The sequence below is a fragment of the Oncorhynchus keta genome, chromosome 19, assembly GCF_023373465.1.
Source record: "Oncorhynchus keta strain PuntledgeMale-10-30-2019 chromosome 19, Oket_V2, whole genome shotgun sequence".
Classification (NCBI taxonomy): Eukaryota; Metazoa; Chordata; class Actinopteri; order Salmoniformes; family Salmonidae; genus Oncorhynchus; species Oncorhynchus keta.
In genome coordinates, this window is record NC_068439.1 from 6150330 (window position 1) to 6165496 (window position 15167).

General features: G+C 43.1%; 1 long non-coding RNA gene and 1 pseudogene across 1 annotated transcript; one reads left to right on the forward strand and one right to left on the reverse strand.

Annotated features, from left to right (window-relative positions):
• The window catches only part of LOC127909597 (acetylcholinesterase collagenic tail peptide-like), a 70429-nt pseudogene that overhangs the window by 28248 nt on the left and 27014 nt on the right, over nt 1–15167 (reverse strand).
• Nucleotides 8092–8721, forward strand: LOC127909154 (uncharacterized). The gene is made up of 3 exons (XR_008069945.1): nt 8092–8236; nt 8489–8542; nt 8597–8721. It is a non-coding gene; the product is annotated as an uncharacterized LOC127909154 (long non-coding RNA).

Below are 15167 nucleotides of genomic sequence, written 5' to 3' on the forward strand. Positions count from 1 at the left end.
ACACCTCCATCCCCTAGTGCCCTAACCTAAACAATGACTACATCTCATCTCCTCACACCTCCATCCCCTAGTGCCCTAACCCTAAACAACGACTACATCTCATCTACTCAGACCTCCATCCCCTAGTGCCCTAACCCTACACAACGACTACATCTCATCTACTCAGACCTCCATCCCCTAGTGCCCTAACCCTAAACAACGACTACATCTCATCTACTCACACCTCCATCCCTAGTGCCCTAACCCTAAACAATGACTACATCTCATCTCCTCACACCTCCATCCCTAGTGCCCTAACCCTAAACAACGACTACATCTCATCTACTCACACCTCCATCCCTAGTGCCCTAACCCTACACAACAACTACATCTCATCTACTCACACCTCCATCCCCCTAGTGCCCTAACCCTAAACAACGACTACATCTCATCTGCCCAACCAGTAGGCTCACACCTCCATCCCCTAGTGCCCTAACCCTAAACAACGACTACATCTCATCTGCCCACCAGTAGGCTCACACCTCCATCCCCTAGTGCCCTAACCTAAACAACGACTACATCTCATCTGCCCAACCAGTAGGCTCACACCTCCATCCCCTAGTGCCCTAACCCTAAACAACGACTACATCTCATCTGCCCAACCAGTAGGCTCACACCTCCATCCCCTAGTGCCTAACCCTAAACAACGACTACATCTCATCTGCCCAACCAGTAGGCTCACACCTCCATCCCCTAGTGCCCTAACCCTAAACAACGACTACATCTCATCTACTCACACCTCCATCCCCTAGTGCCCTAACCCTAAACAACGACTACATCTCATCTACTCACACCTCCATCCCTAGTGCCCTAACCCTACACAACAACTACATCTCATCTACTCAGACCTCCATCCCCTAGTGCCCTAACCCTACACAACAACTACATCTCATCTCAACCAGTAGGCTCACACCTCCATCCCCTAGTGCCCTAACCCTAAACAACGACAACATCTCATCTACTCACACCTCCATCCCTAGTGCCCTAACCCTAAACAACGACTACATCTCATCTACTCACACCTCCATCCCCTAGTGCCTAACCTAAACAACGACTACATCTCATCTACTCACACCTCCATCCCCTAGTGCCCTAACCCTACACAACAACTACATCTCATCTGCCTCAGACCTCCATCCCTAGTGCCCTAACCCTACACAACAACTACATCTCATCTGCCCAACCAGTAGGCTCCACCTCCATCCCCTAGTGCCCTAACCCTAAACAACGACAACATCTCATCTACTCACACCTCCATCCCTAGTGCCTAACCCTAAACAATGACTACATCTCATCTGCCCAACCAGTAGGCTCACACCTCCATCCCCTAGTGCCCTAACCCTAAACAACGACAACATCTCATCTACTCACACCTCCATCCCCTAGTGCCCTACCCCTAAACAACGACTACATCTCATGCCCAACCAGTAGGCTCACACCTCCATCCCTAGTGCCCTAACCCTAAACAACGACTACATCTCATCTACCCAACCAGTAGGCTCACACCTCCATCCCCTAGTGCCCTAACCCTAAACAACGACTACATCTCATCTGCCCAACCAGTAGGCTCACACCTCCATCCCCTAGTGCCCTAACCTAAACAACGACTACATCTCATCTCCTCACACCTCCATCCCCTAGTGCCCTAACCCTAAACAACGACTACATCTCATCTGCCCAACCAGTAGGCTCACACCTCCATCCCTAGTGCCCTAACCTAAACAACGACTACATCTCATCTACCCAACCAGTAGGCTCACACCTCCATCCCCTAGTGCCCTAACCCTACACAACGACTACATCTCATCTGCCCAACCAGTAGGCTCACACCTCCATCCCCTAGTGCCCTAACCCTAAACAACGACTACATCTCATCTACTCACCTCCATCCCTAGTGCCCTAACCCTAAACAACGACTACATCTCATCTGCCCAACCAGTAGGCTCACACCTCCATCCCTAGTGCCCTAACCCTAAACAACGACTACATCTCATCTGCCCAACCAGTAGGCTCACACCTCCATCCCCTAGTGCCCTAACCTAAACAACGACTACATCTCATCTGCCCAACCAGTAGGCTCACACCTCCATCCCTAGTGCCTAACCTAAACAACGACTACATCTCATCTGCCCAACCAGTAGGCTCACACCTCCATCCCTAGTGCCTAACCCTAAACAACGACTACATCTCATCTGCCCAACCAGTAGGCTCACACCTCCATCCCTAGTGCCCTAACCCTAAACAACGACTACATCTCATCTGCCCAACCAGTAGGCTCACACCTCCATCCCTAGTGCCCTAACCCTAAACAACGACTACATCTCATCTGCCCAACCAGTAGGCTCACACCTCCATCCCCTAGTGCCCTAACCCTAAACAACGACTACATCTCATCTACTCACACCTCCATCCCTAGTGCCTAACCTAAACAATGACTACATCTCATCTCCTCACCTCCATCCCTAGTGCCCTAACCTAAACAACGACTACATCTCATCTCTCACACCTCCATCCCCCTAGTGCCCTAACCTAAACAACGACTACATCTCATCTGCCCAACCAGTAGGCTCCACCTCCATCCCCTAGTGCCCTAACCTAAACAATGACTACATCTCATCTGCCCAACCAGTAGGCTCACACCTCCATCCCTAGTGCCCTAACCCTAAACACGACTACATCTCATCTCCTCACACCTCCATCCCTAGTGCCCTAACCCTAAACAACGACTACATCTCATCTCCTCACACCTCCATCCCCTAGTGCCCTAACCCTAAACAACGACTACATCTCATCTCCTCACACCTCCATCCCTAGTGCCCTAACCCTAAACAACGACTACATCTCATCTCCTCACCTCCATCCCTAGTGCCCTAACCCTAAACAAGACTACATCTCATCTCCTCACACCTCCATCCCCTAGTGCCCTAACCTAAACAACGACTACATCTCATCTACTCACACCTCCATCCCCTAGTGCCCTAACCCTAAACAACGACTACATCTCATCTGCCCAACCAGTAGGCTCACACCTCCATCCCCTAGTGCCCTAACCCTAAACAACGACTACATCTCATCTGCCCAACCAGTAGGCTCACACCTCCATCCCCTAGTGCCTGCATTATAGTTTGCCACATGGCCTTAAATTGTACCTATTTGTTTCTCTCAGTCGCTATTTCAATATTTCAATAATAAATCGTTAGATTTGTCCATTGTTTCAATGATGGCGTATTGATTGATTTCCATGTTTATTAAGTTTACGTTATTGCAAGATGAGAATAGAATCGATAAGAGACGAGAGAATCGTCCAGCCCATTGTGTATCTCACTACACTCAAGTCTTGAAATATCCAGACAGACAGATTAAAAGCACGTTTATATTATAATACTTCTGACGGACAGCTTCCTAGCTCCGCCCATAACTTTATGACATCATAGAGATTAAAAGCACGTTTACATTGTAATACGGACAGCTTCCTAGCTCCGCCCATATCTTTATGACATCATAGAGATTAAAAGCACGTTTACATTGTAATACTTCTGACAGACAGCTTCCTGCTCCGCCCATATCTTTATGACATCATAGAGATTAAAAGCACGTTTACATTATAATACTTCTGACGGACAGCTTCCTAGCTCCGCCCATAACTTTATGACATCATAGAGATTAAAAGCACGTTTACATTGTAATACTTCTGACGGACAGCTTCCTAGCTCCGCCCATAACTTTATGACATCATAGAGATTAAAAGCACGTTTACATTGTAATACTTCTGACGGACAGCTTCCTAGCTCCGCCCATATCTTTATGACATCATAGAGATTAAAAGCACGTTTACATTGTAATACTGCTTACAGACAGCTTCCTAGCTCCGCCCATATCTTTATGACATCATAGAGATTAAAAGCACGTTTACATTGTAATACTGCTTACAGACAGCTTCCTAGCTCCGCCCATAACTTTATGACATCATAGAGATTAAAAGCACGTTTACATTGTAATACTTCTTACAGACAGCTTCCTAGCTCCGCCCATAACTTTATGACATCATAGAGATTAAAAGCACGTTTACATTGTAATACTTCTGACAGACAGCTTCCTAGCTCCGCCCATAACTTTATGACATCATAGAGATTAAAAGCACGTTTACATTATAATACTTCTGACGGACAGCTTCCTAGCTCCGCCCATAACTTTATGACATCATAGAGATTAAAAGCACGTTTACATTGTAATACTTCTGACGGACAGCTTCCTAGCTCCGCCCATAACTTTATGACATCATAGAGATTAAAAGCACGTTTACATTGTAATACTTCTGACAGACAGCTTCCTAGCTCCGCCCATAACTTTATGACATCATAGAGATTAAAAGCACGTTTACATTGTAATACTTCTGACAGACAGCTTCCTAGCTCCGCCCATATCTTTATGACATCATAGAGATTAAAAGCACGTTTACATTATAATACTTCTGACGGACAGCTTCCTAGCTCCGCCCATAACTTTATGACATCATAGAGATTAAAAGCACGTTTACATTGTAATACTTCTGACGGACAGCTTCCTAGCTCCGCCCATAACTTTATGACATCATAGAGATTAAACGCACGTTTACATTGTAATACTTCTGACGGACAGCTTCCTAGCTCCGCCCATAACTTTATGACATCATAGAGATTAAAAGCACGTTTATATTATAATACTTCTGACGGACAGCTTCCTAGCTCCGCCCATAACTTTATGACATCATAGAGATTAAAAGCACGTTTACATTGTAATACTTCTGACAGACAGCTTCCTAGCTCCGCCCATAACTTTATGACATCATAGAGATTAAAAGCACGTTTACATTGTAATACTTCTGACAGACAGCTTCCTAGCTCCGCCCATAACTTTATGACATCATAGAGATTAAAAGCACGTTTACATTGTAATACTTCTGACAGACAGCTTCCTAGCTCCGCCCATAACTTTATGACATCATAGAGTTCCCAGAGGACGTGGATTATTGAGTCAATGTTAGTTTTACACTCAAGACGTGCGTCTCCCGTTGTACTGTAGAATTGGTGAATATTGTCTCCTGTATAATACACTCTATACATTAGTTTAACACTGGGTTAATCGGGCATTTTCGTTAACTGTAATGTCGTTAGTTTCCGCTCCAACTTTCCCTCCATCTTGTGCCAACATGAGTTATTTTTAAGTCTTGGTTCCAATAGTTTATATTCTTTTCTAAGAGAGAGCCAGAGGGAAATGCTCTCTGCAAGGTTTGTATATCTTATCATATAAACATTATTTTCAAATAAGACTCCTTCAAGGTTTGTATATCTTATCATATAAACATTATTTTCAAATAAGACTCCTTCAAGGTTTGTATATCTTATCATATAAACATTATTTTCAAATAAGACTCCTTCAAGGTTTGTATATCTTATCATATAAACATTATTTTCAAATAAGACTCCTTCAAGGTTTGTATATCTTATCATATGAACATTATTTTCAAATAAGACTCCTTCAAGGTTTGCTCGAATGTCCAAAAGATTTCAAATATACATTTTGTGATATGTAACTTTTAGATGCATTTATTTGAAAATATCTACATCTACAAATATATACTTTGGTCAGTCTAAATTAGCTTTTTAAAACTTTCAAGGAAATAAATATATTTCCTGTGACCAAGTCATTGTTGTAGTGTTCTATATTGTTATAGTGTTCTATATTGTTATAGTGTTCTATATTGTTATAGTGTTCTATATTGTTATAGTGTTCTATATTGTTATAGTGTTCTATATTGTTATAGTGTTCTATATTGTTATAGTGTTCTACATTGTTATAGTGTTCTATATTGTTATAGTGTTCTATATTGTTATAGTGTTCTATATTGTTGGAGTGTTCTATATTGTTATAGTGTTCTATATTGTTATAGTGTTCTACATTGTTATAGTGTTCTATATTGTTATAGTGTTCTATATTGTTATAGTGTTCTATATTGTTGGAGTGTTCTATATTGTTATAGTGTTCTATATTGTTATAGTGTTCTACATTGTTATAGTGTTCTATATTGTTATAGTGTTCTATATTGTTATAGTGTTCTATATTGTTGGAGTGTTCTATATTGTTATAGTGTTCTATATTGTTATAGTGTTCTATATTGTTATAGTGTTCTACATTGTTATAGTGTTCTATATTGTTTTAGTGTTCTATATTGTTATAGTGTTCTATATTGTTGGAGTGTTCTATATTGTTATAGTGTTCTATATTGTTATAGTGTTCTACATTGTTATAGTGTTCTATATTGTTATAGTGTTCTATATTGTTATAGTGTTCTATATTGTTGGAGTGTTCTATATTGTTATAGTGTTCTATATTGTTATAGTGTTCTATATTGTTATAGTGTTCTATATTGTTCTATATTGTTATAGTGTTCTATATTGTTCTATTGTTCTATACTGTTAGTGTTCTATATTGTTCTATTGTTCTATATTGGTCTAGTGCTCTATATTGTTATAGTGTTCTACATTGTTATAGTGTTCTATATTGTTATAGTGTTCTATAGTGTTCTATTGTTCTATACTGTTATGGTGTTCTATATTGTTCTATTGTTCTATACTGTTATAGTGTTCTATATTGTTCTATTGTTCTATACTGTTATTGTGTTCTATATTGTTATAGTGTTCTATTGTCACGCCTTGGTCTTAGTATTTTGTGTTTTCTTTAATTATTTGGTCAGGCCAGGGTGTGACATGGGTTTATGTTGTTGTATTTCCTATTGGGGTTTTTGTATTATTGGGATTGCGGCTGAGTAGGGGTGTTGTATAGGCTTGGCTGCCTGAGGCGGTTCTCAATCAGAGTCAGGTGATTCTCGTTGTCTCTGATTGGGAACCGTATTTAGGTAGCCTGGTTTCGCTTTGTATTTCGTGGGTGATTGTTCCTGTCTTTGTGTAGTTTCACCAGATAGGCTGTAATAGGTTTCACATTCCGTTTGTTTTTTTTGTATTTGAATAGTTATTTCATGTATCGCTTTTCCTTCATTAAAGACATGAGTAACTACTACGCTGCATTTCGGTCCGACTCTCTTTTGACAAACGAAGAACGACGTTACATCTATATTGTTCTATTGTTCTATACTGTTATAGTGTTCTATATTGTTCTATTGTTCTATACTGTTATAGTGTTCTATATTGTTCTATTGTTCTATACTGTTATAGTGTTCTATATTGTTATAGTGTTCTATATTGTTATAGTGTTCTATATTGTTATAGTGTTCTATATTGTTATAGTGTTCTATATTGTTATAGTGTTCTATATTGTTATAGTGTTCTATATTGTTATAGTGTTCTATATTGTTATAGTGTTCTATATTGTTCTATTGTTCTATACTGTTATAGTGTTCTATATTGTTATAGTGTTCTATATTGTTATAGTGTTCTATATTGTTATAGTGTTCTATATTTTTATATTATTCTAGTGTTCTGTATTGTTATAGTGTTCTATATTGTTCTATATTGTTATAGTGTTCAATATTGTTCTATTGTTCTATATTGTTATAGCGTTCTATATTGTTCTATTGTTATAATGTTCTATATTGTTCTATTGTTATTTACTGTTATAGTGTTCTATATTGTTATAGTGTTCTATATTGTTATAGTTTTCTATATTGTTCTCGTGTTCTATATTGTTATAGTGTTCTATATTGTTATATTATTCTAGTGTTCTATATTGTTCTAGTGTTCTATATTGTTATAATGTTCTTAACTATGAAGTTGTTAATATTCTTTGCTTTATATAAAATAAACATGTGAAAAGATTCTGGTGATGAGCATATTCAAGTTGTACCCATTGTTCCTATTTAGTGAATTTGACTATATGTTCCAAGTAAAAGTCTTGGGTGGCGAGTTGGAAGTTCAAAACCACCCTCATACTTTGGAAGGTTAAAACCACCCTCAGACTCAGGAAGGTTAAAACCACCCTCAGACTTGGGAAGGTTAAAACCACCCTCAGACTCAGGAAGGTTAAAACCATCCTCAGGAAGGTTAAAACCACCCTCAGACTCAGGAAGGTTAAAACCACCCTCAGACGCAGGAAGGTTAAAACCACCCTCAGACCCAGGAAGGTTAAAACCACCCTCAGACTCAGGAAGGTTAAAACCACCCTCAGACTCAGGAAGGTTAAAACCACCCTCAGACTCAGGAAGGTTAAAACCACCCTCAGATGCAGGAAGGTTAAAACCACCCTCAGACTCAGGAAGGTTAAAACCACCCTCAGACTTGGGAAGGTTAAAACCACCCTCAGACTCAGGAAGGTTAAAACCACCCTCAGACTCAGGAAGGTTAAAACCACCCTCAGACTCAGGAAGCTCAGGAAGGTTAAAACCACCCTCAGACTTAGGAAGGTTAAAACCACCCTCACACTCAGGAAGGTTAAAACCACCCTCAGACTTGGGAAGGTTAAAACCACCCTCAGACTCAGGAAGGTTAAAACCACCCTCAGACTCAGGAAGGTTAAAACCACCCTCAGACTCAGGAAGGTTAAAACCACCCTCAGACTTAGGAAGGTTAAAACCACCCTCAGACTCAGGAAGGTTAAAACCACCCTCAGACTCAGGAAGGTTAAAACCACCCTCAGACTCAGGAAGGTTAAAACCACCCTCAGACTCAGGAAGGTTAAAACCACCCTCAGACTTAGGAAGGTTAAAACCACCCTCAGACTTAGGAAGGTTAAAACCACCCTCAGACTTAGGAAGGTTAAAACCACCCTCAGACTCAGGAAGGTTAAAACCACCCTCAGACTTAGGAAGGTTAAAACCACCCTCAGACTCAGGAAGGTTAAAACCACCCTCAGACTCAGGAAGGTTAAAACCACCCTCAGACTTAGGAAGGTTAAAACCACCCTCAGACTTAGGAAGTTTAAAACCAACCTCAGACTCAGGAAGGTTAAAACCACCCTCAGACTTAGGAAGGAATGAATAAACAATTTTTTCCCCTCATCAATGTACACACAATACCCCGTAATGACAAAAACAAGATTTTAGAAATGTGCAAAAAACAACAACTGAAATATCACATTTACATAAGTATTCAGACCCTTTACTCAGTACTTTGTTGAGGCTTCCGGAATGACGCAGCGGTCTAAGGCACTGCATCTCAGTGCTAGAAGTGTCACTACAGACCCTGGTTCGATCCCGGGGAGTATCACAACCGGATTGAGAGTCCAATAGGGTGGCGCACAGTTGGCCCAGCATCATCCGGGTGAGGAGAGGGTTTGGCCCAGCATCATCCGGGTTAGGAGAGGGTTTGGCCCAGCATCATCCGGGTTAGGAGAGGGTTTGGCAGGGTTAGGCTGTCATTGTAAATACGAATTTGTTCTTAACTGGCTTGCCTAGTTAAATAAAGGTAATTACAGCCTTGAGTCTTGGGTATGACGCTATAAGCTTGGCACGCCTGTATTTGGGGAGTTTCTCCCATTCTTCTCTGCAGATCCTCTCACGCTCTGTCAGGTTGGATGGGGAGCGTTGCTGCACAGCTATTTTCAGGTCTCTCCAGAGATGTTTGATCGGGTTCAAGTCCGTGCTCTGGCTGTGTCACTAATGTACATTTGGAGACTTCTGCCAAAGCCACTCCTGCGTTGACTTGGCTGTGTGCTTAGGGTCGTTGTTCTGTTGGAAGGTTAACCTTCGTCCCAGACTGTCTGGAGGAAACCTGGCTACTCCCTGCCACTGAAAAACATCCCCACAGCATGATGCTGCCACCACCAGGCTTCACCATAGGGATGGTGCCAGGTTACTTCCAGAAGTGACGCTTGGCATTCAGGCCAAATAGTTCAATCTTGGTTTCATCAGACCAGAGAATCTTGTTTCTCCTGGTCTGAGAGTCCTTTAGGTGCCTTTTGGCAAACTCCAAGTGGGCTGTTATGTGCCTTTTACTGAGGAGTGGCTTCCGTCTGGCCACTCTACCATAAAGGCCTGTTTAGTGGAGTGTTGCAGAGATGGTTGTCCTTCTGGAAGGTTCTCCCGTCTCCACAGAGGAACTCTGGAGCTCTATCAGAGTAGCCATCGGGTTCTTGGACCAGGTTTGTAGAAATGTTTATGACATTTTAGCAAATTAATTTTATTTGAAACTGAAATACTGTTCTGTTTTTCTGGGGTTTTTTCCCGCTTTGTCATTATTTGTAGATTGATGAGAAAAAAGACGAACAATTGAATCCATTTTAGAATAAGGCTGTAACGTAACAAAATATGGAAAAAGTAAATGGGTCTGAATACTTTCCGAAGGGACACCAGTTACATCCTGGACACTGAAGACACTAACAACATGCACACCAAACCCTCTTTGAGGACTCTCTTACATGTTGTCCTCTCTTCCCAGGTCGGCCAGTTGGTCCTCTCTTTCCTGAAATTCCTGGGTCTCCCTTCGATCCCATCGCACCCTGAGAGAGAGAGAGAGAGAGAGAGGGGGGGAGAGAGAGAGAGAGAGAGAGAGAGAGAGAGAGAGAGAGAGAGAGAGAGAGAGAGAGAGAGAGAGAGAGAGAGAGAGAGAGAGAGAGAGAGAGAGAGAGAGAGAGAGAGAGACAGAGAGAGAGAGAGATAAAAAGTAGTCAAATTTAGATTATATGGGTTTATGTAATAAATTGTTTATTATTTCTCACCACATAATTAAATCAAACAATTGATCTATGTGTTTCTAACCTTCTGTCCCAACATCCCAGAGAGACCTACGGAGCCCTAGGAGAGACAGAGAGACAGAGAGAGAGAGAGTGTTACTGAATCTAAGAACAATACCTACGGAGCCCTAGGAGAGACAGATAGAAGATAGAGAACCACTGAGCACCATAGTTTATGTTTCCAGGAAGGTGACACCAATGAATAACGATCTTCACTCGCAAGCTAACGTCCATTAACAACACCCACCTTGTTGCCCTTTGGTCCTAAAACGCCTGAATTACCACGAGACCCCTGGCAGAATGAAGAGAGACAGAGAGAGTGAGAGAGAGAGACAGAGAGAGAGAGAGAGAGAGAGAGAGAGAGAGAGAGAGAGAGAGAGAGAGAGAGAGAGAGAGAGAGAGAGAGAGAGAGAGAGAGAGAGAGAGAGAGAGAGAGAGAGAGAGGGAGACAGAGAGAGAGAGAGAGAGAGAGGGAGACAGAGAGAGAGAGAGAGAGAGAGAGAACCAGTATAAGAAAATGCTAATCATTATGGGTAATGTAGTTTGAACAGCATGCTCTGAATCAGACTATAATCACCTTCTCTCCTTTATAACCAGGAAGACCCTGGGGAAGGAATGAAAGGACAATAATTAACCTATTTTCTCTTTAGGGTTTAGAATGTGTGTATGTGTGTTCATGCCTGTGTGAAATAATGTGAAAACAACGTTGATTTGACCAGTTTTTGCCCAGTGGGATGCAAGGCTCCAATGTCTTCTGATAATAACCTACAAAAACCTCCTACGTAACAACATTCCTGTGTTTTGACAGGCGCTGATAGAGCGAGAGAAAAAAAAATGACCGATTTGATAAATTCGTACCATTTCGTATTTACAATGACGGTCTAGGAACAGTGGGTTCAGTGGCAGAACAACAGATTTTTACCTTGTCAGCTCGGGGATTTGAACTCCAACCCTTTGGTTATTAGTCCAACACTCTAACCACTAGGCTATCTGCCTCCCCCTCTAACCACTAGGCTATCTGCCTCGCCCTCTAACCACTAGGCTATCTGCCTCCCCCTCTACCCACTAGGCTATCTGCCTCCCCCTCTAACCACTAGGCTATCTGCCTCCCCCTCTAACCACTAGGCTATCTGCCTCCCCCTCTAACCACAAGGCTATCTGCCTCCCCCTCTAACCACTAGGCTACCTGCCACCCCCTCAAACCACTAGGCTATCTGCCTCCCCCTCTACCCACTAGGCTATCTGCCTCCCCCTCTAACCACTAGGCTATCTGCCTCCCCCTCTAACCACTAGGCTATCTGCCTCCCCCTCTACCCACTAGGCTATCTGCCTCCCCCTCTAACCACTAGGCTATCTGCCTCCCCCTCTACCCTCTAGGCTATCTGCCTCCCCCTCTAACCACTAGGCTATATGCCACCCCCTCAAACCACTAGGCTATCTGCCTCCCCCTCTAACCACTAGGCTACCTGCCTCCCCCTCTAACCACTAGGCTACCTGCCTCCCCCTCTAACCACTAGGCTATCTGCCTCCCCCTCTAACCACTAGGCTATCTGCCTCCCCCTCTAACCACTAGGCTACCTGCCTCCCCCTCTAACCACTAGGCTACCTGCCTCCCCCTCTAACCACTAGGCTACCTGCCTCCCCCTCTAACCACTAGGCTATCTGCCACCCCCTCTAACCACGAGGCTATCTGCCACCCCCTCTAACCACGAGGCTATCTGCCTCCCCCTCTAACCACTAGGCTACCTGCCTCCCCCTCTAACCACTAGGCTACCTGCCTCCCCCTCTAACCACTAGGCTACCTGCCTCCCCCTCTAACCACTAGGCTATCTGCCTCCCCCTCTAACCACTAGGCTATCTGCCTCCCCCTCTAACCACGAGGCTACCTGCCTCCCCCTCTAACCACTAGGCTACCTGCCTCCCCCTCTAACCACTAGGCTACCTGCCTCCCCCTCTAACCACGAGGCTATCTGCCTCCCCCTCTAACCACTAGGCTATCTGCCTCCCCCTCTAACCACTAGGCTATCTGCCTCCCCCTCTAACCACTAGGCTACCTGCCTCCCCCTCTAACCACTAGGCTACCTGCCTCCCCTCTAACCACTAGGCTACCTGCCTCCCCTCTAACCACGAGGCTACCTGCCTCCCCTCTAACCACTAGGCTACCTGCCTCCCCTCTAACCACTAGGCTACCTGCCTCCCCTCTAACCACTAGGCTACCTGCCTCCCCCCTCTAACCACTAGGCTACCTGCCTCCCCCTCTAACCACGAGGCTACCTGCCTCCCCCTCTAACCACTAGGCTACCTGCCTCCCCTCTAACCACTAGGCTACCTGCCTCCCCCTCTAACCACTAGGCTACCTGCCTCCCCTCTAACCACTAGGCTATCTGCCTCCCCCTCTAACCACTAGGCTACCTGCCTCCCCCTCTAACCACGAGGCTATCTGCCTCCCCCTCTAACCACGAGGCTATCTGCCTCCCCCTCTAACCACGAGGCTATCTGCCTCCCCTCTAACCACTAGGCTATCTGCCTCCCCCTCTAGTGGCAGGCTACCTGCCTCCCCTCTAACCACTAGGCTATCTGCCTCCCCCTCTAACCACTAGGCTATCTGCCTCCCCCCTCTAACCACTAGGCTACCTGCCTCCCCTCTAACCACGAGGCTACCTGCCTCCCCCTCTAACCACTAGGCTACCTGCCTCCCCCTCTAAATACTAGGCTACCTGCCTCCCCCTCTAACCACTAGGCTACCTGCCTCCCCTCTAACTACGAGGCTATCTGCCTCCCCCTCTAACCACTAGGCTACCTGCCTCCCCCTCTAACCACTAGGCTACCTGCCTCCCCCTCTAACCACTAGGCTACCTGCCTCCCCCTCTAACCACTAGGCTATCTGCCTCCCCCTCTAACCACTAGGCTACCTGCCTCCCCCTCTAACCACTAGGCTATCTGCCTCCCCCTCTAACCACGAGGCTATCTGCCTCCCCCTCTAACCACGAGGCTATCTGCCTCCCCCGTCATTGACACTTAGCCGACTGGTCAGTCTGGACACTTTGTCACGTTCCTATCTGTGCAGGTCAGTCACCTTCTGTTTTCTTTTCATCTTGAAAAAAAGACTTTAGATATTGGTGCCTATCACTAATAGCCTAATACTCCTCCAATCGACGGAGAGATTCCTTGTGCTGCAGCTTGGCGGGTTTAGAACAAGGTGCTAAAGGATATTCATATCCGACTGTTTCAGTCTACTATTCTAGTTTTATTATTGATAATACAATTCTAGAGCAAACAGAAAAACAATATTACCAGGTTAACCACTAGGCTACCTGCCTCCCCCCTCTAACCACTAGATAAATATATATACAATATTACCAGGTTAACCACTAGGCTACCTGCCTCCCCCCTCTAACCACTAGGTTATATATATACAATATTACCAGGTTAACCACTAGGTTATATATATACAATATTACCAGGTTAACCACTAGGTTATATATATACAATATTACCAGGTTAACCACTAGGTTATATATATACAATATTACCAGGTTAACCACTAGGCTACCTGCCTCCCCCCTCTAACCACTAGATAAATATATATACAATATTACCAGGTTAACCACTAGGCTACCTGCCTCCCCCTCTAACCACTAGGTTATATATATACAATATGACCAGGTTAACCACTAGGTTATATATATACAATATGACCAGGTTAACCACTAGGTTATATATATACAATATTACCAGGTTAACCACTAGGTTATATATATATACAATATTACCAGGTTAACCACTAGGTTATATATAAACAATATTACCAGGTTAACCACTAGGTTATATATATACAATATTACCAGGTTAACCACTAGGTTATATATATACAATATTACCAGGTTAACCACTAGGTTATATATATACAATATTACCAGGTTAACCACTAGGTTATATATATAAACAATATTACCAGGTTAACCACTAGGTTATATATATATACAATATTACCAGGTTAACCACTAGGTTATATATAAACAATATTACCAGGTTAACCACTAGGTTATATATATACAATATTACCAGGTTAACCACTAGGTTATATATATATACAATATTACCAGGTTAACCACTAGGTTATATATATATACAATATTACCAGGTTAACCACTAGGTTATATATATAAACAATATTACCAGGTTAACCACTAGGTTATATATATACAATATTACCAGGTTAACCACTAGGTTATATATATACAATATTACCAGGTTAACCACTAGGTTATATATAAACAATATTACCAGGTTAACCACTAGGTTATATATATATACAATATTACCAGGTTAACCACTAGGTTATATATATAAACAATATTACCAGGTTAACCACTAGGTTATATATATACAATATTACCAGGTTAACCACTAGGTTATATATATACAATATTACCAGGTTAACCACTAGGTTATATATAAACAAT